At 40.8% G+C, this 24,301-nt stretch overlaps 1 long non-coding RNA gene across 1 annotated transcript; it reads left to right on the forward strand.

Annotated features, from left to right (window-relative positions):
• The first annotated feature begins 3,304 nt into the window (after positions 1-3,304).
• LOC118175901 lies at positions 3,305-6,863 on the forward strand. Its single transcript, XR_004755186.1, has 3 exons — positions 3,305-3,653; positions 4,397-4,506; positions 5,966-6,863. It is a non-coding gene; the product is annotated as an uncharacterized LOC118175901 (long non-coding RNA).
• Positions 6,864-24,301: the final 17,438 nt, after the last annotated feature.

Here is a 24,301-nt window from a genome sequence, read left to right on the forward strand (position 1 = left end):
TTCAGAAGTTCCTGGCTCCCTCAAATGTAAAAATCTGTTTGGATGAGTTTCAGAGGATTTCAAGGGAAACAGGTGCAGCGAAGGAGTGAAGGAAAGGTGCATTATCAGCAACTGGCAGCTGCCAGCAGGTGCTGGGAGGGAGAAAGCACTGTTCCTGTCCAGTGATGCTTCCCAGCCTGGTGGGAAGCGGCTTCTTCATTCAAGGTCCCTGCAGTTTTACATAAGCTGGTATGCTTGCCTGCTTGGCTTTCACCCTCGTTCAGGGGATTATTTTTAATGATTGCCCTCAGTTTTTTCTTTAATAGGGCGTTTCTCTTAATGAAGAAACAAAAGTTGAAATCCGCATTCTAAAAAATATTTTCATTTCTCCATTTTATTAATCTATTGCTGGCTGTCTGACCTTTTGTTTCCCATTACAAATAATCACTTGAATTTTCTCAGACCTTATGAAACGGCTGTAATGAAGGCATAGCACTTGCCCTTTGGAATAGACAAGAAACTAGCCATTTCTGTCTATAGCTGCATCTTACCAGTGAAGTTAAAAATGTTTTTGAACCTTTTTCTCAATAAAAGTTGAACTAATTGCCCTATTCCAAATGTTGTTTTTTTTTCCTTATTTTTCTTGTTCCTCTGCTCTCACAGGCCAAATGGCAAATGAATGTTTTGCTTCTTCTATCCTTCCCTAAAATACATGGCGATAACTTCTACTAGAGATTTCTGAGGTGACCAAAAATGCATTTGTCTAATCAGTTTTACTTTCATTTTAAATGGTTCTTCGTGAGATGTGCAACAGATGATCTTATTATATGATTTCCTCACTTGATCATGTAGAATGGGAAATTTGGATTACTGGTTTATTTTAAGGTCAAATAACTGTTCAAATCCATGGGATCACGTTCTGTGGCATTGTTTATCCCATACCAGCACCATGGACTTACGACCACTCTCTCATTAGACAAGTTAGCCATGTCCGTGTAGCACATCTTTATGTGTAAAAGATGTTGTCATTAGAGATCCACAGAATTTGGGATGGATTACTTCGTGCTGTTTATTTGTCCTTGCCTTTTATTTTGAAGAGAAGTCTCAGATCCTTAGGTGTCACTTTTCATTCCTACCTGGCTCATGTTCCCTGTCTCTGTAAATCTCCTGTACTAGCTTTGACTTCAGATAGATGTAGGATGACCATTAAATTGGCTTGTAGTAAAGTGAGGGCTAGCTAAATGCATTGAAACTGCATCAATATGTTGAAGCTAATACAAACCACTTGTAGAAAAACAAAGTAACCTGAGGGTGCTATTAATTTTAGATTAAGAATACATCAAGGAATGAAGGCTAATCCATTAAAGCAGGATTGTTTTGCTATGACTGTAATGTAAATCAATGTCAGAAAAGTAAAGATACTTGCAGCAACTAAGCAGTTTTCACCAAGATCAAGCCAAAGCTTGAGAGACATCCTCTTCACTTTTGTGGGTTTGCAATCCTTTTTCTTATTCCTTATACAAAATTAATTAGCAAGACTGGAAATAATTCATCTCTTAACCAAAAAAAAAAAAAAAAAAAAAAAAAAAAACACCTTTGGAGACTAGCATGATATGTACATAGAACTCATAGAATGACACAGGCTTATTAGGTAATTATGTGCAAGAAGCAAACACGGAAAAAGTAGTAAAAAAATAAATCAGAAATACATAGATTTTTTTTTTTTTTCACTGACAGTTCTTTTAACTATTTGTGCTTTCTACAACCACAGATCAAAACTACAGGGAGGAGTGTGATTTTTAAGACAGAAATATCCTTTAAATTTTTGCAGTTTATTATGCGTCGCTTTAGCTAGTAGAGTGAACTGCATAAAAAATGTGTCCCCATGTGCCTCCTTGTTAGTCTTTGAAGGTAAAAGGCAGTCACCTGCCATGGGAGGCTGCAGACAGTCCGCAGGCTTCACAAGAACAGCTCCTGCTTCCTCCCTTGTCAGGGAGAGCCATTTTGTTGAGGTAGCCCCAATTATTATTGTTGTTATTTTTCCCTTTATCAGAGTATTCTAGCAGTTTCCCGTCCATTCTGATGCTACAGCACATTCAGGCAGAGCTGGGATGAGGCTCCAAGCAGCCACTGCCTTTGGGCACAAAGGAAGCAGTTTCCTTGGCAACCGCAACCCCAGAAAGGTCCCAAATCAGCATTTCCACCTGCCTGAGATTTCTTTTTAATTTAGGAGTTTGCACATCGGCTTTGCATGGAGAATTGGGTTCTGTCCTAAGGTTTTAACAGAAGTTGCTTACAGGAATAATATAATTTTTGCATATGCATTTATACTTTGGACTGACTGGCTTACAGGAAAGACTGACAATTTATGTAGTGCCAGTAGATGCTGCAGTAACACGTGGTAGGATTCAGGAAGGACACACAACACTTAAACTACAAAAATCAAAACACCACAAGAGAGAAAAAGCCTGTCTAGAGAGGAATTAGCTTGCTCCTATGTCTATGTTAGAAATTATGAGATCAGAGAAACTGCCAAACTTGCTTACATCTTTGGGTTGTACTAAATTTGTCAACTTGAAACTGAACCAGCCAAAGAGAAGGCCCTTGCGTGAAGTGCCACAGACAGGTGAGGCGACTTGACTGCCCCACGGGCTGGGATCCCCCTGTTCTTCAGCACCGCTGTTGAATTCACAGAGGGATGGCCGGTGTCACAGAGAAAGGCTTATTTCTGCTCCTGAGGTTACTCAGAACAGCTCCTGGCAGTTTTTAATTAGGCAGTTCATGTGAGATGCTGTGTGCATGGCCCCCTCCACCCCAGTGAGGGCCAGGCTGGGCCCTGCAGGCCCACATAGGCCGCGGTGCCCCACAGCCTCCTTTCAGCTGGAACCCAGCCGCCCACAGGGACCTCAAGCTTCTCCTCTGGAGCACAGAAGGATAAAAGGAAACCCTGGCAGTAACTGTGGAGTTGAAGCTTACTGTATCTGCCACTGAAAGAATTGGAAAATAGCTGAAGTGAAGAGCTCCTGTTGTGGTATTGTGCTGGTGCCATGCTGGGCCAACAGAGGCCCCAGGACCTGGACAAGGCTGGCGCTGGACGAAACCCTTTGGTTTCAACATCTCCACGATTAGCAGAGGTACAAATTAAAAAATACCACAAATGCTGTAACAGCAGGCTACAAGATGAGATTCTCATGTGACTGACCCCTTCACAACGATTTTATTTCAAGACACCAATGACATTTGAAACCAGAATGTGTTTAATTTGCTTTTGGTTTTCAAATATTATCAAAAATAGTTATGTGGGGAAGGAAGTGAGCATGTGTTTCTTGCCTATCATGCTGTGGAAACGCAGGACTGTCTCCTTAAGACAAAATAGCTGTACCACGTAGGTGACACCAATTACCCCCAATGCAGGCCCCGACGAGCAGGAGGAAATTGCAAAGAGCTACAGCAATAAGGAGGGGGAGCTGGGGTAGTGTGAGGTATCTGACTTAAGGGAGAAGGGGTGAAGGAAATAACTTTTGAACTCCAAATACAAGTGAAAGCAGAGCATTAGCTGCACAGGCAGTAAAGCTTGGTAGAGTAAAATGCTGCCTGTGATTGTAAGCCAGACCTGGAGGACAAAGGTGAAGCCTACAATCAAGGTTTCTTAATAAGACAGATGTTCCTCAAAGGTATGTTGTTGCCTTTCCATGTTGTATTTTTAGTTTTGTTTTTCAATACTGTTCTCCTAGGGAAGCTTTTCTCTGGTCTGAGTGGTGCTGTTGGTGGATTTGGTGGTTCTTACTTCTGCTGTAAAGGTAGCAGCAGTTCTGTTGTTCTCATGTGGACTAAAGCTTACTAGAGTATGTTGGGAAAGGGAGCTGCAATCATTTTATGATTCTTTGGGTGTTAGGTTGCTTCTTTAGCTTTTTTTGCTTTTCTACGTGTCTCTGCTTCTATGAATTGGCTGTCCTAAGACCATTTGCCTGTACAGATTTTATGCCACCTTCAGATTTACCAGTGCTGATTTTTTTTTTTTTCCTGTGTAAGAGACGTGCCTTTGTGTAGCACATGAGCATTCAGATCTGAAGTAAGGGATTTTTCAGTCACTGCTGCAACACAGAGAAATAACAACAGAAATCATGTTTTATTGCTTTGCCAAAACAGTGTTTATGTTATAAATCTCTGCCTGATGTTTCCCTTTTCATGAGCTGCACCTTGAGAGGGGCTACTTAACTTTATGGATGGCAGACAGGTAGCCCCTCCAGCAGCTCTGGGGAGTGCCTTGAAAGCAGAGGTGCTAACTGAAGTAGCTGATGGTGGTAACTAAAACTAAGCGGTGTCACTGTCCCTCCTCCACCTGAGTTTCCAGCAGCCAATTAATATTTCTTGAACTTGAGTGATAAGGCTCAGAGTGTGACTCTGTGCTTAACAGGGAGAAGAAAAATTCTTCACAGCTGCAGCAGCTGTTTCAATCCCTCTTTGACAGATCTTTAATATGACACTCTTGTCTCCCTGGAAGAGCCAGATCCCACTAGCATGGAGGTATGTGCCATCTCGTTAGGAGAGCTAATGACCTTGGCTCTGTTGTTATTATCCTAATAATTAATATGTCACTTACATGGTAACACTTCTCAATATAACTTGGTTTGCTGTGAATGAAATAAAGTCAGCCCCAGAAAAAGGTTTCCACAGCCTCCAGATTTAAGTGTGTGCAGAGGGGTGGAAACATTTCTTGTATTTTTCCCAAGGCTCTGCTCAGAGAATGCCTCTAATACCCTGTGGAAATGCTCTGTCAACAGAGAAAGACTAATGAAAAGGCAGAAGTTTCCAGGTGCAAGAAAGTGAGAGCTCTGTCAGCTTTCCAAAGTGGTAGCTTGATTAACATCTCTCATCCTGGTCACCTACGTAACAACATTTATCCATTTCATATAATGCCTCAGTGAAACTCATGAGTCTTCAAGCTAAATACTGGCATATGTGATCTCCACATATTAATGTCTCCCTCTGGTTTACACATCACTAAAACATTGCAAACCTGCTGGGCTTATGAGTTATATGTATGTGAGATAACCAATCAAAGAAAATAACCTGTGTGACAGTGATGTAATGAGGAAGGCAATGACCGGCCTAATGGGAGGATCAAAAAAGTAGCCCAAATAAATAAAGGGGAGTTGGAAGTGTCCCCATCAGTGGCAAGCTAATACGTACACATATTGTTGTCTGCTTACCAGCTGAGCCTCTGCACAGCTGTTGAGGATCAGAAAGGCCTGTGTGCTATTCTCTGCTTTGCCAGTCTGTCTGAGCTCCCAATGCTCTGCTTCACTGGCAGTCAGGCCCCTGACTTCTCTCTCTTCTGTCCTTGCTGGAAAAGCAAGGAAAGTGGTTCTTGCCTGAAAGAGGAAAGATGAGTTACTTGTCTGAGTTTGCTTCCCCAGCAACAGATCCTGCTTGTAACCTCGAGTAAATTGCTTAGATGGTCGTGTCCCTACATGGATTTTGGCTGAAGGGTGTTAGCAATAAATGTTCCCATTTCTCCCTCTCAAAGCTGCGTTTGGTAGGGACTTTACTTTGTAAAATTAAAATTCTTATTTCTCTGTTTGGCCTCTGATGCATGGAGAATTTGCTCTCTGGCTGCGCCGGTTAGTGCTTCGGTGTGGTTCAGTCTTACTGATGAAGATGCTTAGCTGCCTTCTTGCTAATAGGGATGTAGAAGTTGTGTTACAGTTATGTGATGATTATTAGTTTTTTTTCTCTCCCATTCCCTAGTGCTTCAGATTCTAATCTAAAAGTGCAATAATTGCTACCAACACCACCATCTTTTTGGGAATACATTAAGGACGGGATGTACTTGATATTCTCTATGTATGTAAGGTTACGAAGATGTGGCAAAATAAAAATGCTACTTCTCTGCCTTCTTTTTGGTAGGATAAGTAAACCAGTGTCTTCTAGTTGCATTTCTTATGATGCAGCTTCATTAGTTCTTCATTTCTCATCCTTGCAGTATTCATCCTGTACCAGTTCCAGCTTGCCTCTCACATTTAAAAAGAGCAAATGCAGTACTTCGTATATGGCTTTTCCGTTATGGACTGACAGAGTGGCTGAATGGATAGATGGATAGGTGCATTAACGAGCTTTGCACGAGACCTGTAATTTCATGTGGCAAGGGGGTCACTAGGCTTCCAAGATGCAATATGCGTGTTGTTGGTTTTTTTTCTTATTTATTTCTGTGGTAGTGGCTCTGATTTGTTTTATCCTGTCCCACTCCACCTTCCTGAGAAACAAGATCTGTATATAGCTTTGTTCTTGCAAATAGCTGTAGATTGTGCATGTATGGATTTAGTCCTAACATGGGTATCTACAGGGTTCTGAATTCTGCACAACTCTTCTGAACGCTATCTTATCTTCCAATTTCTAAGAAGTGGTAGTGGCTGAGCACCAGGAATGCATATAACACTGTCTTGCAAATTTCCTTGCCTCTTAACTTTATTCTGATACCAGTCTAAACAAAATTGTTGTGAAACTCCAGTTGCTGATTTCTGCATTGGTAACAGCAGCATATTTTTAAGCTGTTTTAGGTAATGGAACTAGATGAAGGCTGAACTTTTAGGTAAAGGATTTTATCTCTTTGTAGCAAAACAGTAACCAGGCATTTAGGTATTATCTCCCCATGGACAATGCAGAAATGAACAATTCTGCCTGTGCCACAAACTGGAAGTTCTTTGCTTTAAGTCTGTTACTTCGGGACAGTGATTGTGGAAATCTTTGTTTCATGTTACTTTGGTCTTGTATGCGATCATAAATGTGATCAGACAATGGTTGTGTAGAATTAGAAGAGTAATTAATTAGCATGAATTATTAAGGGTTAATGATGCGTGTTAGAGCTGCAATATTCTTATTTAAAAGACTAAGAAATGTGAATGGTTTCATTTTTACATTCTCTGAGTAGACCTATGAGATTTATGATAGGGAACATTACAGCAGGTAATTTTCCAATTTACTACTTTCTTGTTTTGGATGCTCCTGTTTTTCCTGAAGCAGTATCTGGTATGTCCTCTCATTATTTGGGTCTTATTACACATGTGTGTGCACAAACAATACATGAGCCAAAGACAATAACCAAAAAGGGGGTTGGGGTTGGACCATGATCTCTACTTCACAGGAAGGGAACCGATGTGCAGTGAGAATTCTCAGTTGATGCAGCATTTTCCAAAAGTAGTGTGGTCCCTGCATACACCGGTACTACTTCTGCACTTCAGAGTTAGAGGTTTTCTATGTAACCTTGAACTTCGTACCTTTCTAATCTGAAGTGTCCCTGAGAGGAGAATAATTTCAGTATTTCGTAATGATGATAGTGGATATCATACAAATATGTCAGTGGAAAAGTAGATCCTATATATCTTTAACTTTATCTTGGGTCATCTGAAGCCTGAACAAATTGGAGAATTTCAGTGTTAAAAGGGTGTAGGATGTGTTAAAGATAAAACTTGAAATTTCACTTTTTTTTTTTTAGAAATACAATAGACGATGTTACAACAGATGACAGACCATAGGGCAGATTATTCATATATCCCAGGGGTCACTAAAAGAAAGCAGCTTTCTAGCTTTCTCTTACTTTTGCATTCAAGTTATGTGGGAGAGCTTGTTGCTTTTTGCTGCCCAGTATTTTTGCCTCTTCTGCCTGTTCTGTTTGGAAGTCAATGTCTAATTAACTCAATGCCAGGTAATCTACTCTGGCCAAGGAGAACATAGCACAAAATAAATTGAGGAGAAAAGAAACCAACAGTGACCTTTGTAAGGTTTCAGTCTTAGGCTGTCTGTTGGTGATTTTTGCTGCCACGTTTTCTTGCTTGGGGAACTGTCATTTAGCACAGACCACCTTTCACATCATCTAATTTATATGAAGGTGCCATGTTATGTTGCAGGATACATTCAAAAGACACCACAAAATTAATGGTAATGCATCTCAGTGTCAAGGAGACCATCTTCATCATACAAATGTGAAGGTGAGGTGTTTGTCAGGACCTACAGTGGAGAATGAGCACATGGGTTTTTATTTTGTGGGGTGGAGGTGTCACTAGCATGGTGTTAATCATGTGTGTGCTCTACTTCTCCATGAAAAGCACATGCAGGTACTCTGGTGAAATATTTTGTTTCATATCATGTACTCATAGCCCACTTGTGAGTGCTGTGCAGCAGAGAGATAGACCAAGCATATTTTTAAACTACTAGGAAAGTTAGTTGAAGTACGCAAGGCTTTCAAAAACAAATATTATACAGAAGTAAAAGCCATTAAATCAATGCTGTGCTACCATTCAGTGATTTCTATGTATCTCGTGCTGATGCCAAGATAAACATGATTTTTAAAGACAACAGGTCCATGAACATTGTGACAACCCTAAATATCTGTTTATTACAAGAAGATAATCAGCAGATCAATAACCTTGCTGAAACGGTTGTCTTGCAGTGGTATTGGATTTTATTTTCTGTGCTAGTCAGCGTTTTCTGAAGGGATGATTTTCCCAGAAAAGAAGTCACGTAACCAGTTGCTGGGTCATTGCTTTGTATGGCTAAGAAAGAGGAAAGATCTGCTCTGATTGTAGCTCTTAGTTAGCAGGGAATTTGGTCTGACCCCAGAGTTTATTTGTAGGCCAGCAAGGATGGCTGAATGGAGAAAACCTAAATCTCAGATGACCTTGGATGTGTACCATGTGTGTTGCAACCCTGGTCTCCCCTGGCTTCAGCTGTGCTCCTAAAGGAGAGCTGCACCCTGTGGTGATGTGCTGTGGGGAAAAGGTGTCAGCCCATGTCTAAAAATTACATCTTAATTCTGACTCTAGACAAGAGAAGACAGAGCAGAGGTTGTAATCCTGTATTCTCCAGTTTGGATTTTTTCTTGCCATGCTTCAAAAGCATGCAAGGAGGTGGAGGACAGATTCGCACATGCAGATGCTGATGGCATGAACTGATGAGAAGATGCAGTTGCTGTAACCCACAGCAATCCATCCATGCAGTGCTATAACAAAACGTTGCAGAGTCGATAGAAATCAAAACAATGTTGACTTAGATATCAGCATTAAAAACAGACTCGGATTTAAATAAATACCGAAGGGGACAGGCGGTTTGTAATAACATTATCCCCACAGTGCTGTGCTGTGACTTCAGCAGAGATACGCATGGAAGCATCCAACAGCTGGGATGTTTCCACAGTGATGATAAGCAAGGCAAAACCAGCCAAAGTGTGGGTACGGAGGGAAAAAGGTGGTTCACCTGAAAGCCAGGATTTTGGTGTGGCCTAGAGAACCTTCTGAGCATGCAGAAATTACATAGATTAATGCAAGAAATTCATATGCGAAGAAATGCTTGGCTAAAAATTCACGTTGTGTGAAATTTAAAGTACTTTTGCAAACAGCAAAAGAAATGGCTGGGAGCTTCTGATGCCTGTATTTTATAGTAGTGGAAGTAAGAAAGGGAATTCAGCATATATCAAGAAAGGACATTTAATTAGTACGAAGCCAACTAGTAGGAAATCAGTCCAACTAATGTATTTTAAATTTCTTACTTGAAGACATCAACTATCATAGAAATTTCATTAAACATGATTAGTTTAATTATTTTGTCCTTAGTGAAGAGTGCTAATTAACTTGGGTATGATAAATATGCAACTGAATATCACTTTGAAATCCCTACAGATCCTAATTATTCTTAAAGACTGAGGTGTAGACTTTGCTATTACAATCCTTTTCAAAGTAAAGATTTCTTCAAGGGTGCCAGATATTTCAAAGGTGAACAATTTTTTCCCCTGGAAAAAAAGAAGCTATTTTTGATCAAAATCTGAGGTGAAATTATGAGGGCTCTGAAAACCGTGAAGTGTGTATCTTCTTCCTAGCCATGGATCCTGCCTATGAATTGAGACCAAATGAGAATCTGCAAAGAGGGATTGGTTAACTGCTAACCATTGTAGCAGCTTTGAATATGCAATCAGGATGTACATAAGAAAAGCATTACTTACCCTTGAAGGTAAGAAGGAGCAATATATGGCAGACCAGTTTAGCATACATCAGGCCTTAATTTGGGGGCCTTGCTTTGTAATCACAATAGAGTGCAGATGTTCTTCCCAAAATCATTTTAAAATCCTTTATAAATGCTTTTTCTGGTGAGCTGGAGTTTGCGATCTCCCTGACTTTTGACTAAATCTATGCCTCTCTTTGAAGACGGAGTCAAGAGGAGGAAAAAAAAAGAGCTTTTTCTGACAACTTAAGTGCCTGTTTGTTTTTACCACCCAGAAAACTTCTACTAGAACAAGCATTTTTACATTCAAGTAGATGGACTAATGGTACTGTTAGGCTATCTGTTCTACAGTTTCCTCTTTGGCTTCATGACAAGCATAAAAATAAATTAAAGTGGATGCAATTCCTTCACGTGGGAATGAAGTTAAGGTGTGCTAATTAAAAATGGAGTCAGTATAGGTGTACAAAGGTGTTCTGTAGGTTGGTTTGTTTACTTATTATTCAAATCTCTACATGTCAGGATATGTTACCTTCTAATCCCTGACCCTGTCAGCTAATCAAACAAAAGCATGTCTGTCTTATAATTAACAAAAAAGTTCCCTGGTGGATACAGATGTTCCTATAAATCTGAGATAAACATCAGTGCAATTAAAGTACCGTTCAAGTTTCTGAAATTTATATTGGAATACCAAAATATATTGAGTCTGTAAGGAACTGATTATCACACAAATGATTTGCACTTATTTTGTAGTAAAATTGAGTGTTTTGCATAAATTTTAGTATCAGCACTAAAAATAGTGCTTGTCCACATTGTGGCTAGAAAATACTTCCAGTTCTCAAGTTGAGATAATTATAAACAGAAAAATATGAGTCTGATTTTTTTTGTCAATGATCTATCACTGGAGCATCTTAAAGTTGCAGTGATACAGGGGACATGAAAAGCAAAAAGGATCTAAGTGCCTCGACTTACAATGATAATGAGTACAACAGTTTGCTGGAGTAGCTGTAAATCAAATGTACTGTAGCTATAAAAAGCCCATAAGACATTTGGATATGATCCTGGACTGCTTCTGCAATGTAGGAGCTGTGCATACAAATGAGAAGTCATCCATATTGTATTATGGGGAAGACTGCATTATTGAAACTGGAAAGATGATAATAGGAAGTTGTTTTTGGAAAACTACTGAAGCTGAGCTTCGCTGTGTTGGCACCGAAGTAGGGCAATTACATTTGGGACAACATCAATATCAGTTAAATGGAGGAAATGTAATAAGGAAGGAATATGTGATCATTAGCAGTATAAATTAAATTAAATTCTGCAGATGAGAGGACTCTATATTTTAACTTGATTTTAGCCTGATTATTTTTGCTCTCATTACTTATTTCACCTTATGCTTTATTACTTTTAACCTTTTTTCTTTCTTTCTCGTGGTCTGGCTAATGCTTATGACACCTTCATCCTGCATAGTGAGCTTAATTGAACTTTATATAAAGAAAGCTCTTGGAAGAGACATTTAAAAATCAATGTACCATATGTAACACAGATTTGAAAATGAAGGAAGATGGACAGTGCTGAGACTAAAGGGATTGCTAGAAGTTCACCTGAAAACAATTTTTTTTCCAGGAAAAGTATGCTTAATGATTGAGGTAATGGTCTGGGAGCTCAGTGTCTGACCCCCTCATTGCATGGCATGTAATCTGTGTGCGTAAAAGCAGAAGAGCATCCCCTCCTCCCCCCCAGTTCCTACGTATCCCTTCTTCCTCTTTTAAGTCTTTAATCACTTTTAAGTGGGGATTGGTTTTCACAATGCAGTGCACTTAATTAGCATGCTGATTGCATTTGGAGTTTAGGTGTTAATTCTAGTGTTTGTATTATTGTTACAGAATTTAATATTACCTCTTGTGGTAGTATTAATGGATTTTTTTCATCCGAACATTACGTGGGGATAAGGATGGGACTGTGTTCCTTGTCTGGTCTGGGAGGGTCTGTCCCATAGTGGTGACAGACTTGATCTACTGGAGGAAAAATGTCTCTGAATAGAAGCATGGTGATCTGGATTCTGTCCTTGTCTGTGCCCCCGGCTGTGAGCTGGGCAGGTTGGTTCCCTGGTGCTGTGCCTCGGTTTGTCAGTGTGTGGGTGCACAGTAATAGCTCTCCTGTGGGGTGAGGTCTGGGTGTTTGAACGTTTTGTGCTCTGGAAGAGGATGCCTTAATAGCATGCTGTATTGGAGCTGCCTTACCTCCCAGTGACCAGTTAAGTGTCACAGGTGTTTTGCTTAAGCTTTTATTTTTTTTTTCTGCTAGTTTTTCTAGAGAAGGAGATGTGAAGAAAAAGGTGAAAATTTGGAAGTAAGTAGCAAGACTTTGACTTGAATGTGTTGTAGGTTAAACCAATAACCATTTTCTTCTGCAGGATCAAGGTGGAAGCTTGCTTTTAGATCCATATGTTCATAAAGCAGCAGTGATCTTTTGTTCATGCAAGTTCAAAATAAGACTTAACGGTGGTAAAACTTCCCTGGGCAGCATGTTCCAATGCCTAACCACCACTTCTGTGAAGAAATTTTTCTTTATCTAATATAAACCTCTCTTGGTGCAGATTGAGGCAGTTTCCTTGTGTTCATGCATAGATGCAGGGTTTTACCCCAGTGTCCAGTTGCTGTTGGTACAAGTTAGCCAATGTGGGGTCACTTTTTTTAACTGTTTCTCCTGGTTTTGCAGTACTCCAAGGCAGATAGTTATTTTTGACTCTGTTTATTATCCAATCTGAATTTAAAAGTTGTCTTGAAGGCAGAAAGGCATGCTAGCCACCCAGAAACCCACTCAACCCTGGCTGATTATTTTTTCAACACATGCAGACAACTAAAAAGCCATTTAAAAATGTTGCAGTTGAACGTTTGATTCACAGATTAGTATGTCACAAAGTAATTGCTGGAACATGATTGTGTTATATCAGGTAACACGAGTCTGATTTGATTTAACTACTAACCCTCCCTTTTCCTGAAATGCTGGCTTTTGAATCTTTAACTTCTCACATTTGGAAAATGCCAATAGACAAAAGCTTGCACTTTAGAGTGGGACACGTGAAAATATCAGGTGTAATATGTAGGTGATAAATCTATTGGGCTCTTTAACAGCTTTATTGATTTTTGTCTGGTGATATTTCTGTCAAGAAGAGACATCTAATCCAACTTAAAGTGGTGTTACGTATAGCCCTAGCAAAAATAATCAAAACTTCTTTATCTGCAAGAAGTATATTTATGTACTATGCTCACACCGTGGGTACGGTTCTCTCAATTACACTGGAGTGACGAAATAACCCTGATCCCCAGAGGCCAAGTGAATGGTATTGGTATTTTTATTTGTTCTTTCCATATACACGGCACCTGTGATGATTAATGGGAGCCGTGCACATTAACCCCCACAAAACACCTATTGCCTGATGGATGGAACATCCCAGAATTGACACGGGAGGGCCAAATTCTGACAAATAGCTTCTCATTGAGCAGTTTTATAGGTGTTGCCATTGATTTCTTCCCTCTTGGTAGAGACAAAAGAGCCCTGAGTCCCAGCCGCTATGAGAGTGTCCAGAAGCAGCCTATGGCTAGGTAAACACCCTAAGGAGTGCTGTAAATGAAAGAGTCACCCGCAGGCTTTCCCTTGTTTCATAATATTGGCTCCAACCTGTCTGGGCTGGCATGTAACTGCAGGGTTTTCTCCTGTTTCATTCTCCTGGAATCCTGTGGTTCTGTTACCCATCACATGTTTCTGAGCCCAATGGACACAGCGAAAGCCCCCAGGTAGACAAGAACTTATCGTGGTATAACTTCTTCTTTGGGAGCCCTCTCGATGGTGGTATTGTGGTGAATCTTCTCAGGCTTGACTTGGGTAAAAACTGACAACATTTTTTGTTGAAAACATTTATTTCCGTATAATGACAACATTTATTTCCTTATAATGGTAAGTTCCTAGGTCCCAATCTATCTACCATTTTGTTTTTGTTTGCTCGTTGTTAATTAACCATTACAGCCAATCGGCTGCTCTCAGACAAGCTCTAATTCAGACTTGTATCTGACAGAATGCTTTCTTCCACCTGGGTATTCTTTAACAGACAACATAGGCTTATCTTTTCCTTTCAAAGCCATTGATATTATTTACTACTTGAAATAGCCTTAGTCTCCTGGGCCTCCTTATTTTCATGCTAGAGCTAGTTGGCAAGGATGGATACCTGTCATGACTTAACACACACATCAAACTGAAATGGGAACTTTGCCATTTGTCAGTAACAGAAACTATTGAATATGAAAAAACAACTGTATGTTAGAATGGTTTCTAAAAAAAAAAACACACCTCTCAGTGCTAGAGTACGTCAAAGAAAGGATTGTTAAAAGTGTTGAAACTTCATTCTTCTTCATATCCTTTCGGAGACAGGCCAAAACTAAAGCTGCTGTTGACTCAGCAGTGAAGTTGGATGCACGCAGAGGGACCGCAGCCAACACGGCGTGTGCTGGCGTGTGTCCACACCCCGCCAGCTTGCTCAGTGGGGCTGCTCTGTGTGCTTTGGTCAGGATACTGCCCACCAACTCCTGATGTCTTAAAAATACTGATTCCTCCAGACTCATCCTTCAGTGTATTTGAACAAAAGCAATTACAGAGAAACCAGGGATACTACATTCTGAAAACATGGTATAAAATTATTGTTTCTTGCAGCTTCAGCTGATTTCAGTAGTAGCCTTCTGATACCTGGGATGGCAAATCATGATCTCTGAGAGGGCTGAAACAGTCATCTGTTTTCTGTTAGAATTAACATACTCTGATCTCCTAAAGTTGTGGGTAACAATTGGGTACAGGGAGCCACCTGCAAATGCATAGCACCAGAATTTGTTGTGGAGCGCACTTGTAGCCTGTTTTCCAGCAAGACTAAGTCGCTCCTTCTTTCTCCTTGCTGTTTTCCCAGAGCAAGCACATCCCATCTCTTTTGTGTGTGTTTTTTTTTTCTTGTCACTTTTATATTCAGACATATACAGTAGTCAGGCTCCTGAAAGAGTGACAACTGCATGATGTTGTATAGTTATCAGTTATAAAAATACAATTGCCATAAATTAGGTGTGAGTGGGAATAGATATGAATAATACATATTTTTAAAACATGTAAATGTCTTAGAAGCTAAACATAGATGAACGCCCTTGGAGCCAAAACACAAAACAAATTGTGAATGTTAAGCCAATTCCACACAGTAGCTGATGCCAAAACCACTTTGGGCCATGCAAGAGATCTGCAGTCCCACCTCATCTGCCTGCAACTTCCTGCTGGCAAGGTGAGTGCCACTGGACGGCTCAGGATTTGAGGAATTGTGGTTTGTGTTTGTTCCATAAATGGTCAGATTATTTTTTGATATGTAAAAAAAGTATACTAGAGAGGTCCAATTAAATGACAGCCAATAACAAGCTACAACTGCACATACAGTAGGGCTCTTTATCTTGGAGGAAGACACTGCAAGATAAATCCAGTAGCTGTTGCAGTGACAGGGCAGAGATGAGCCTGGTTCTGTTGGGAGAATCATGGTGGGGAGAACTTAGTGCAGTCGAGCAAAAAGAGACCTCAGAAATCTGAGTTGTTATGCTCATGAAGTAAGAACAGGTGTTCATGCCAAGGGATATAATATGCATGTACTTCCAGGCAATGAGAAATAAAGCTGCTCCTCCAGAAGCACAGCGCTTCTTGGGGGTGATCTGGTTTTAGATATATTCATACCCATCGTCAAGATGCTGAATTAATTGACCACTGAGAGCTAGAATGCAGAGCAGGATGAATGCAGAAGGCACAGACATAGGGGGAAGAACAGACTTGGTTTATTTTTGAAAGTGAAGGTCTGAAGAACAAATGGCCAGACTGATGGTCAGAAATACTGCATGGAAAACAATTTCCACTAAGAAAACACCTTGTAGCACTGTAAGGGCACGCTGCTTTTTCGTGTTCAGCTCAATGCTTGCTTGAACACTGGCTCCTTCCTTCCCCACAGAGCTGCTCTAGGTGGTTGTCCTAAGCCTGGTGTTGCAAGGCTTCCTTCTGTCCCATGTGCAAGATTTTGAGTTAGAACTTCACGAGATTTCTGTTGGCCCATTCCTTTAGCCAGCTGAGATCCCTCTGAACAACAGCCTTGGAATGAGATCCAAGCACATTGGTTGCTTCTCTGGTTTGGTGACACAGGCACATTTGCAGAGGGTACATTCAGCCCCACTGTCCAGGTTACTACTTGAGGATGTTAAGAGTATCAACCACCAGTGCCCAGAGGCCATTTGGACTCGAGACTGCTGGCTGTTTGTCCTTCAAGCCAGCAGTCCAGCTGGTTTTCCACTAATCTTTTAACTTACCAGTTGAATCACAATCTCGGCACCTTAGATAAGGATGCTCTCTGCTGTAAGGATACTGTGGGAGAGTGTTGAAAGTCAAAGACTGGAACGTTTGCTCTGAAGCTCTCATCCACAAAATGTGGTTATAGAAGGCAGTTGGGTGTGATTTCCTCTTAGTGAATCTGTACTGGCAGTTCCAAATCACTGCCTTGTCTTCCATGTGCCTAGAAATGGCTTCTGGGAAGATTTGTTCCATAATATTCTCAGGGATGGATGCTAGGCTGACAAGCTGGTAGCTCCCCACATAGTCATTCCTCAGTTGTTTGGAAGCAGCAGTGGAACTACTTTAAGGGGAGCAATTTGAATAACGAGATTACCTAGATTACTGAGATTACCTAGGCTCCTTCCCCCACCCCTGTCAATATTATATGGGGGTTATGTGTGAGCTCTGTCCCTGAGAGGCTGTATGTATGTTCTGCTTGCAATGACAACTGGAAGGAGGAGAAGTGAAAGTGGCACTAAGACTAGCCAACTTACTGGCTGCAGAAGCTGAAATACTGTGAGCAAGGACCAGCAACACCCAGACCCTGATGAATACAGCAAGTGTCCTATAAAGAAGAAAATATAAAGTCTCAGCAGGGAAAATTGAAAAAGAAGGGAGGGGAATGTAGTGTTTATCCTAGATAATAAGCCATTTAGGGATAAATATAGAATTGTTCTTCAGAGGCCTGTTACAGAAAAAGTACAAAAATATACATGAATATAACTGATACACAGAGTGAGCAAATCTCCACTCCAGAAGATGTTAATCTGTCATTTGAATGTCCTCTCGTGCAGTGAGCTGAATGCTGATGAAAACTAGAACATAAATCTAGAGAAAATGAGAGAAAAAAAAAATACATTTATTCAATTTGTTTGAAACCTGCTAATGATAGTGGGTGGCTTTCCTGAGATGCTGTTGTTAAAGCAAAGAAAATGCCAGATTATTTTGTACAAGTGACTTGCAGGTTTGGATTCATGACCCTTATCTTTCTTTCTGATGTGTGAAGGATACAGTGAGCTGCTCATTGCTTGTGCCTTTGGTAGCAAGGCTGAGGGCATTCCTGGGGCAGACAGTTTCATTCAGAAGTTACTGTGCTTACATAAAATCCTTGGGTGAGATTCTGGCCATCACATTAAGTGTTAGTGATGATCAATCACTACAGGCCTTGTGTAGCCCTAACACTGTAGAAGTCAAGTGGCTCCTGCTGTGTTTAATCTTCCCAAGCCCACGAAGAAGGGCAGCACGATCAGCCCTTGGTTACTGATGAAGGGTCTGCAGTGATCATACCTGAAATACTCAATGTGCAAATGAACGTGATGATGGCAGTCCCAGGCGGTACGATGTCTAACATCAGGCACAGCTCCAAACTCCTTGCCACCCAGTTCCTCCTGGGGGACGTGGCAGGATGGAGGGAGTTCCCTGGGACAGCAGTGCAGCAAGTGGGAGGAACCAGGCATCTCTGTGGGGGAGCTGTTGGTCACTGTGCTTGGAAGTTTTGCTTCTTTGAGGTGCTGGCTGGTGCCATCCAGAGACTTGGCTCAAAATCTGACTCAAAGTAGGAACACAAAATTGAGATAAAACAGCAGAAGAAGGTGTTGTTTCTAAGTTAACCTAGTTTTTGCCCTTTTGTCCTGAGTAAATAGCCGGTTTCAGGCCTACTGCAATATGAAGCAAGATGGCTGATGTGTGCTAGCTGTTTGCAGAGCTGAGAATGTTTTTGCAGAAAAACAGAGCCCTCTTCTGTTAGCTGGCACTAATACCAGAGATGAGAGCTTCTTTGTGCATTAGCAATTAGATAGAAACATTCACAAACACTGAGAAGTCATCCATCATCAGGCAATGATGCACGTACATCCTAATGCATGGCAGTACTTCTATTATTTATCCATTAGCTCCTCCAAGAATCTTTCTGTCAGTATTCAGTGCCAATGTTTTTGGTGTTTCAGTTTGTTTTGCAAGACGCTCAAACTGCGCCTGTCCCTTTTATGAATTTGAATTGTTAATGTGAACATTTGAGCTCATTATAACTCTGAAATGTTGCCTTTGTTACCAGTAACTGACAAACCTGCACACGCCGCTCTGAAAACAGTAAGTGCTATTTCTAGGATTGTATTTTGTTCACTGCTGTGCACAACAATATGCTCTTGCCTTCGCTAATGAAGTTTTTCTTTAATGAACACAATTAGAGCTAGGCAAACAATGCAAAAATATTTTCCATGAATATTCATCCAGAGTCTTAAATGAATTCCCTTCAGTTATGTTTGCACCCATTCATTGTCCTCCTTTAGAGAAGTCTTCCAAGATTTAATCTTTGATGCTTGAGTAATGAGGGGAGAAATTAAGTTTCAGCTCAGGGGTTACCCTTCTAATGTTGTCTAACTTGTTATTTCCTACTGGCACTTGCATTTTTGCAAGAATATCTGGATGGGGAAGTAGCACTGAACCAGAAATGTGTATCTGGCTACTGTTACAACAAGGTTGGAGATGAGACCCGGGCAACACAGAGCCAAAAGTAGGATTTTCCAGAGGAGAAATACAGCAAAGAGGTGTGTACGACTGCTTACTCCAACTGAGGGACGGCAACTCATGAAGACAGGCTTCTGCGAAGGTGTTGGCTTTTTATTTTTCTATTTTTTCTTGAACAAGCTGTTGAAAGAAAAACAACACGCAACAAGAAAAACAACCCTTTGCTGTTGCTTCTGAACAGAACCCTGATCAATGCACATATGCACACGCTATGTTGAGAGGTAGTATGTTGCATTTCCACATTTACATCCACATTTACACTTAAACTTGTGGGAAATGCCAGTGAATAACCCAAGATAACAAAGAAAGTTGAGGGGTAAATGAGTTCGTTTTAGATGTCTTCCTGAAGAGAAAAGCATCAGCAATTAAATCAATTATAAACTCTTTGCTAAACTCTAATTACGTTTAGCAGTGTGGAAGAGCGTAGAGCCTCTGCCGAGGACTGTAAGTGGGTTTTGGAACCTTTCATGTCTCTGCCACTGGTGCAGGCATCTCCTCCGGGACCCTCTGAAGTCTCAAATCAAGGCTGTTTAGTGGTTCACGTGAAGCCTCCAGTCAGGGTACAGTGAGTAAGGATCTGTCTGCATCAGGAAAGAGGCGACTACACCAGCTGATGTTACTGTTCACATTATAAAGGAATTGCCGGAGGACGCAGATGTTACCCAGAATTCACAGGGTTGATTCTTTTTCCTTCTTTCATTCACCTCCTCAAAGCAAGAATCACACCTTCTGTGTTAAATTTCCCTGAAATTTATTGGAGAGATGGGTTGTCTTTTAAATTCTTCCTCCCTGTTCTTCCAAAAATTTCCCTGTCCCTAAAATTTATTTTTGGCTCTGCTTGGAGGCTTCCTGGGCACGATGAGTCTCGATCCACTTTATGCCTGTACTGTGAGAGTTCAATGGTTAAATAAGAAAATGAATAGATACAGTAATCAAGATTGGGAAACCTGGCCAGTTACTCTCAATTGTCCTTATTAAACATGTTTTTTGTTTGTTTGTTTTTTTCTTTTTTTAAAAGGGGGGGTGGAATCAAACACTGGCAAGGCAAATGGTCACTGGTTGATGCCTGAATCGGTCACATTTTTGCAGTTTGAGGGTTTGGGGATAGGGAACAATATTGAAAGATAAATGTGAAGACCTCACTGTAAGTACAGAGAGCTGTTATCTTGAGGGCTTTGGGAATTAAAGCTTAAATCCAACCGGCTGCTGTATAAGCCAGGTGTGTAAAAGCAGATTATTATGTATTTCACATAGAAATCTCCATCAAGGTCACTTCAAGTTATAAGCCTTTATTCTTTTTTTAATTTTTAATTTTCATTCTAACATAGTTCTTTTTAGACCTCAAGTTCAGAGACATTCAGTAACTATGACATGAGCAAAAGATGCTTTATTTGGCATGGTGCTGCATCTGAACGGAAACGGAGGAACCTCAATGGAGCAGAGTGAGATGGTTTGGGATGTCAAGGGAAACAGCTGCAGAAATCCTCTTACTGCAGAGAGGTTATTAAAATGAAAAAGCACTAAAATATTCAGAGTACATTCTTTAATATCGTGGTATTTGATGGTGGTTAAACCACCACCTTGTTATTGTTGTTTTGGTTCTGTTTTTGTTTTCCCATGTCTAAGTAGACAAGCATGTATCTAAATCAAGCGGGCTTGATTCTTGTAATCACTTCTAAATGTTATTTAGATTATAACTTCGGCACGATGTGCAAGCTGGCTTAATGTGAAGAGCTACTGCACGGTGCTGAGTGAGCTGGTTGTAGGGCAACACCTGACGTCTGCTAAAGGTTATAATAATATCTATACAAGGTCCGTCATCTGTGGTGTGGGGGGAGCACAGGTGAGCATGGCTTAATTCCCTGTTTGCTCACATAAAGCAAGTATTTTGTAAGGGGCACCAGGAGAGGGGACAGCATAGCTGCAGCTGGAGAGGGCTGCTTCTAAGTTGAAAGAGGGATGTTGGGAAAGAGGGAGATGCACTGTCTGCATCTGTGAGCCTGAATATGGTTAAGGACTAAAGCACGTGTTAAAACTCATTCCTGTTCAAGAAAAGCTTTAGGAATGCATGCAACCACCTGGAAATGCAGTGCCTGGGCAGCTGGAGCTGCTCGCCGAGCAGGGCCAGCTGGCAGCGCTGTCGGGGTCCTGTCTCCCATCCTTCGTGCAGGATCCTTCCTGCAGGAACCCCTGTCTCTGGCTCCTCATCAGACTGCTAGAAGACATGCCAAGCTCAGATCCCCATGTCCTCAGCTTGTCTTGCTGCCTCCAAACTGGTTGCTAAAATCATTACGCTTTTGCCTGATTAGTGTTACTAAGCTGGGTCCGGTATCTGCAGACATAAGAGCAGTAATTACCTTCAGTGGTGTTTGTGGAGATTTTTAGTGGGAAAGCTGGGGTGTAGTTCTGGGCAAAAATAAGGCACGAAGTTGCCCTTTGCCACAGGGATGTGGCATTTGCTCTCCTGCCCTTGCTCTATCTGTAATAGTCGGCAGAAACCTGACCATGGGCAAGCCTCGTGCTTGCTGCTCCCAGCCAGGTACGACCTCGGCACGGTGAGCTTGTTTGAGCGTGTTTTTATGTCTTTTATGTCTGAGGTGCACCATTGATTTGTGGGCTCGAGAGTAATTCAGGAGAGCTTGAATTATTAGGTATCATCGTTGCCATTTCTTGTTAGTTCAGTGATGGATTTAAATTTAAAAAAAAAAAAAAAAAAGATTGGGCTTCTCATGGTTCAAGTAAGGTTCAAATAAGGTTTGGGGCATTTTGATTTTGATTTTTTTTAAATGCCTTCATTTCAAAAATTCTAGTTTGAGACTTACGTTTCTTGCAGTATGTAGTAGCAGAAATTGGTAATCTGTTGTAACACCTGCAGAGGGATTGACAAGAGATAAAAATAAACATTAGATCATCTCCCACTCCAGCACCTTGTTATCCTCGGCCTTTCTAGACAAACACAAGCTACCTCTACACCGTGTGACCTATGGATTATTTTGGCTCAGTATCTGCTTCCTTAGAACAGACTCGCAGTACGATTTTTTTTAGATCCCCTTTCAAATTTGACTTTGTGACAGAAGGTTAGTTGGAAATGATTTTCCTATCCTGTGAAAGTCTGGGAGAAGGCAACTATGCCTTTTAAAAAATAAATTAATAATAATTTAAAAACCCTGGTTCTATCCTGTGGCTGCAGAAAAAGAGGAGAAAACAAGTTAAATGCATTTAAAAAAAAAAAAAAAAAAAAGGCATCTGCATCACAAAGTCTTTGGTTTGAAAAGAATTGCTTTGTCTGGCTGATTTCCAGCTTCCCCTGTGTTAACATCGACTGTGTTTCTCCTTGGCTCCTTGTATCTCCGTGTCAATAATCTACGTTGTACAAGGGCCTCTTCCGAATGCTCTTCCAAAGTCCAGGTCGAATACTTGGAATTATTTTCAGTAAATGTAAATAATGAGTACTCGCATCATACGTATCTTCTGTAGATCTGCTTCATATCCTCTCCCCGTCAGTTTCCCTGGAAGGGTTTTTGTACTAGTCAACCTCTCAATGCCAGTCGTCGTCAGAGGGCTAGTATTGAAGCCTCTTGTTGAGGCAGTTCAGTAATAAGCAGTGAGAGAAACACAAGTGGTTGACAAAATGCTATTGAGTGGAAAGAGTTTTCCTTTAAATTTCTTTTAAACAAAAGTTCAGTGGCTGCTCTGAATTATGTTCCAGGAGAAATGACTTTCTGGAGAGTCCTTGTGCTAATGGAAAATCTTTTCTGAAACAGACACACAGAGGCTGTTTGTCATAAGGGAAATACACCTTTAACTGCAGTAAACTCCAAGAGTTTGTATTAATTATAAAAACAAAAGAATGGGGTGGGTGGTGCCCTACTGCGGTGCTGCTCCAGCACTGTGCTTAATCTGAAGCAAGCCCCTCATAATTCAGAAGCTACATTGCTTGTTCATGTGCTGTGCTGTGTCAGAGTCCGATGCTGGTGATGATGGGCGCTGCTGCAGAGCTGCTCTAGCCACTTTCCAGGAGAGAGGTTTTAGACTACTGCTTCTATGAATTAGCATTTCTTCGTTCTTTTGTCACCGGTGCGTCATGCTGCCTCGTTTGTTTTGAAAGGAAAAATAATCAACCAGCCTGGCATAGTGACAGCTGCAAAGATTTGTTCCACAAATTACAAGCAACAAGTTTCCTGTCTTTGACATACAGCATCAAAATATGCAAGACATTATTAACTAATTACTGCGTGGGTTTTTTGTTTGTTTTTTAACTATTCAGCAAGAGATGTGAGCCGTGACTATTGTGCCAGTTTAGCATATAAATGCCATGGTGGTTTGCATACCTACAAATCATCATTTCTGTATTCCTCTTTGGAACCAAAGAGCATCCTTTGTTAGAGGTGCTTTTAAAGCACTAGGTATATTATTAGAGCAGTGCGAGTGCTAATCAGCATTCACATCCAGGCGGATAACTGTGCACTACAACAACATCTACGTATTCCATCAGAAAGGCCAGCTAAGTCCCAGCTTTTACATTATTTCTCTCCCTTTTATGGTGAAGGACCTGCAGCAAGTGGAAGGTCAGAAGCAGCGTTCTTCTCATTGCTCCAGCAGGTAGATCATACGCCAACGGGACTGAAACGAACACCTTGTGGATGTTTCTTGGCAGCTCACAGGGCTTGTGCAGCATGCATTGTTAATGAAGTTCAAGAATTTGGGGGGTTGAGCTGAACGAATCAGTTTATACTTGCATGCAAATCAGATCAACTTTATATAATTTGGAAACATCTGAGCTGAGTCATGGAAATTGTTTAGAGCTTCTCTCAGTTAAGTGAAGATCAGCTGTACTTCTTACCGCATAGGAGACATCTGTCCTTTGGTTCCTTCTCTCTCCCACTCCATACCGTGATTTGCTGTGGGAACCCACCATTTATGAAAGGAGTAGCCTGGAAAAAGGTGGTGCTAGAATTATTTACTGACTACTCAGCATCTTCTCCCTTTTTGTCTTCTAACGCTGTTCTGAATTTACCACCGTTCTTATTCAGTTTCATACAAATTTGGTTGCTGTTTAGTTGTGATGTGTGGAGGCAAGGGAACTCTTTGATTTGAAAATTATTTTAATGCCATGAATTCTCTTTTTACTGAGTTTCATGACCTTTGTTTTCCCCCACCACTTATCTGTCTTGCCCCTGTTAATGGCTAAGAAAACACCTAAATCAGCAGACCCGTAAAATGATACTCTGTTTGCAGCAACATGTGATTTTTTTTCCCTTAAAACAAAAAGCAATGGTTTCCATGGGAGTCATTTTCTAAAGCTGGGTGAATGCTGATCTCTTCTCTTTATTTTTAATTGAATTTTAAAACCAATTATGCTTCTTGGTTTCTCTGCACTGTGTTGTATTTTCCCTGTCTGTATTTTAGC

Source organism: Oxyura jamaicensis, chromosome 18 (assembly GCF_011077185.1).
Source record: "Oxyura jamaicensis isolate SHBP4307 breed ruddy duck chromosome 18, BPBGC_Ojam_1.0, whole genome shotgun sequence".
Lineage (NCBI taxonomy): Eukaryota > Metazoa > Chordata > Aves > Anseriformes > Anatidae > Oxyura > Oxyura jamaicensis.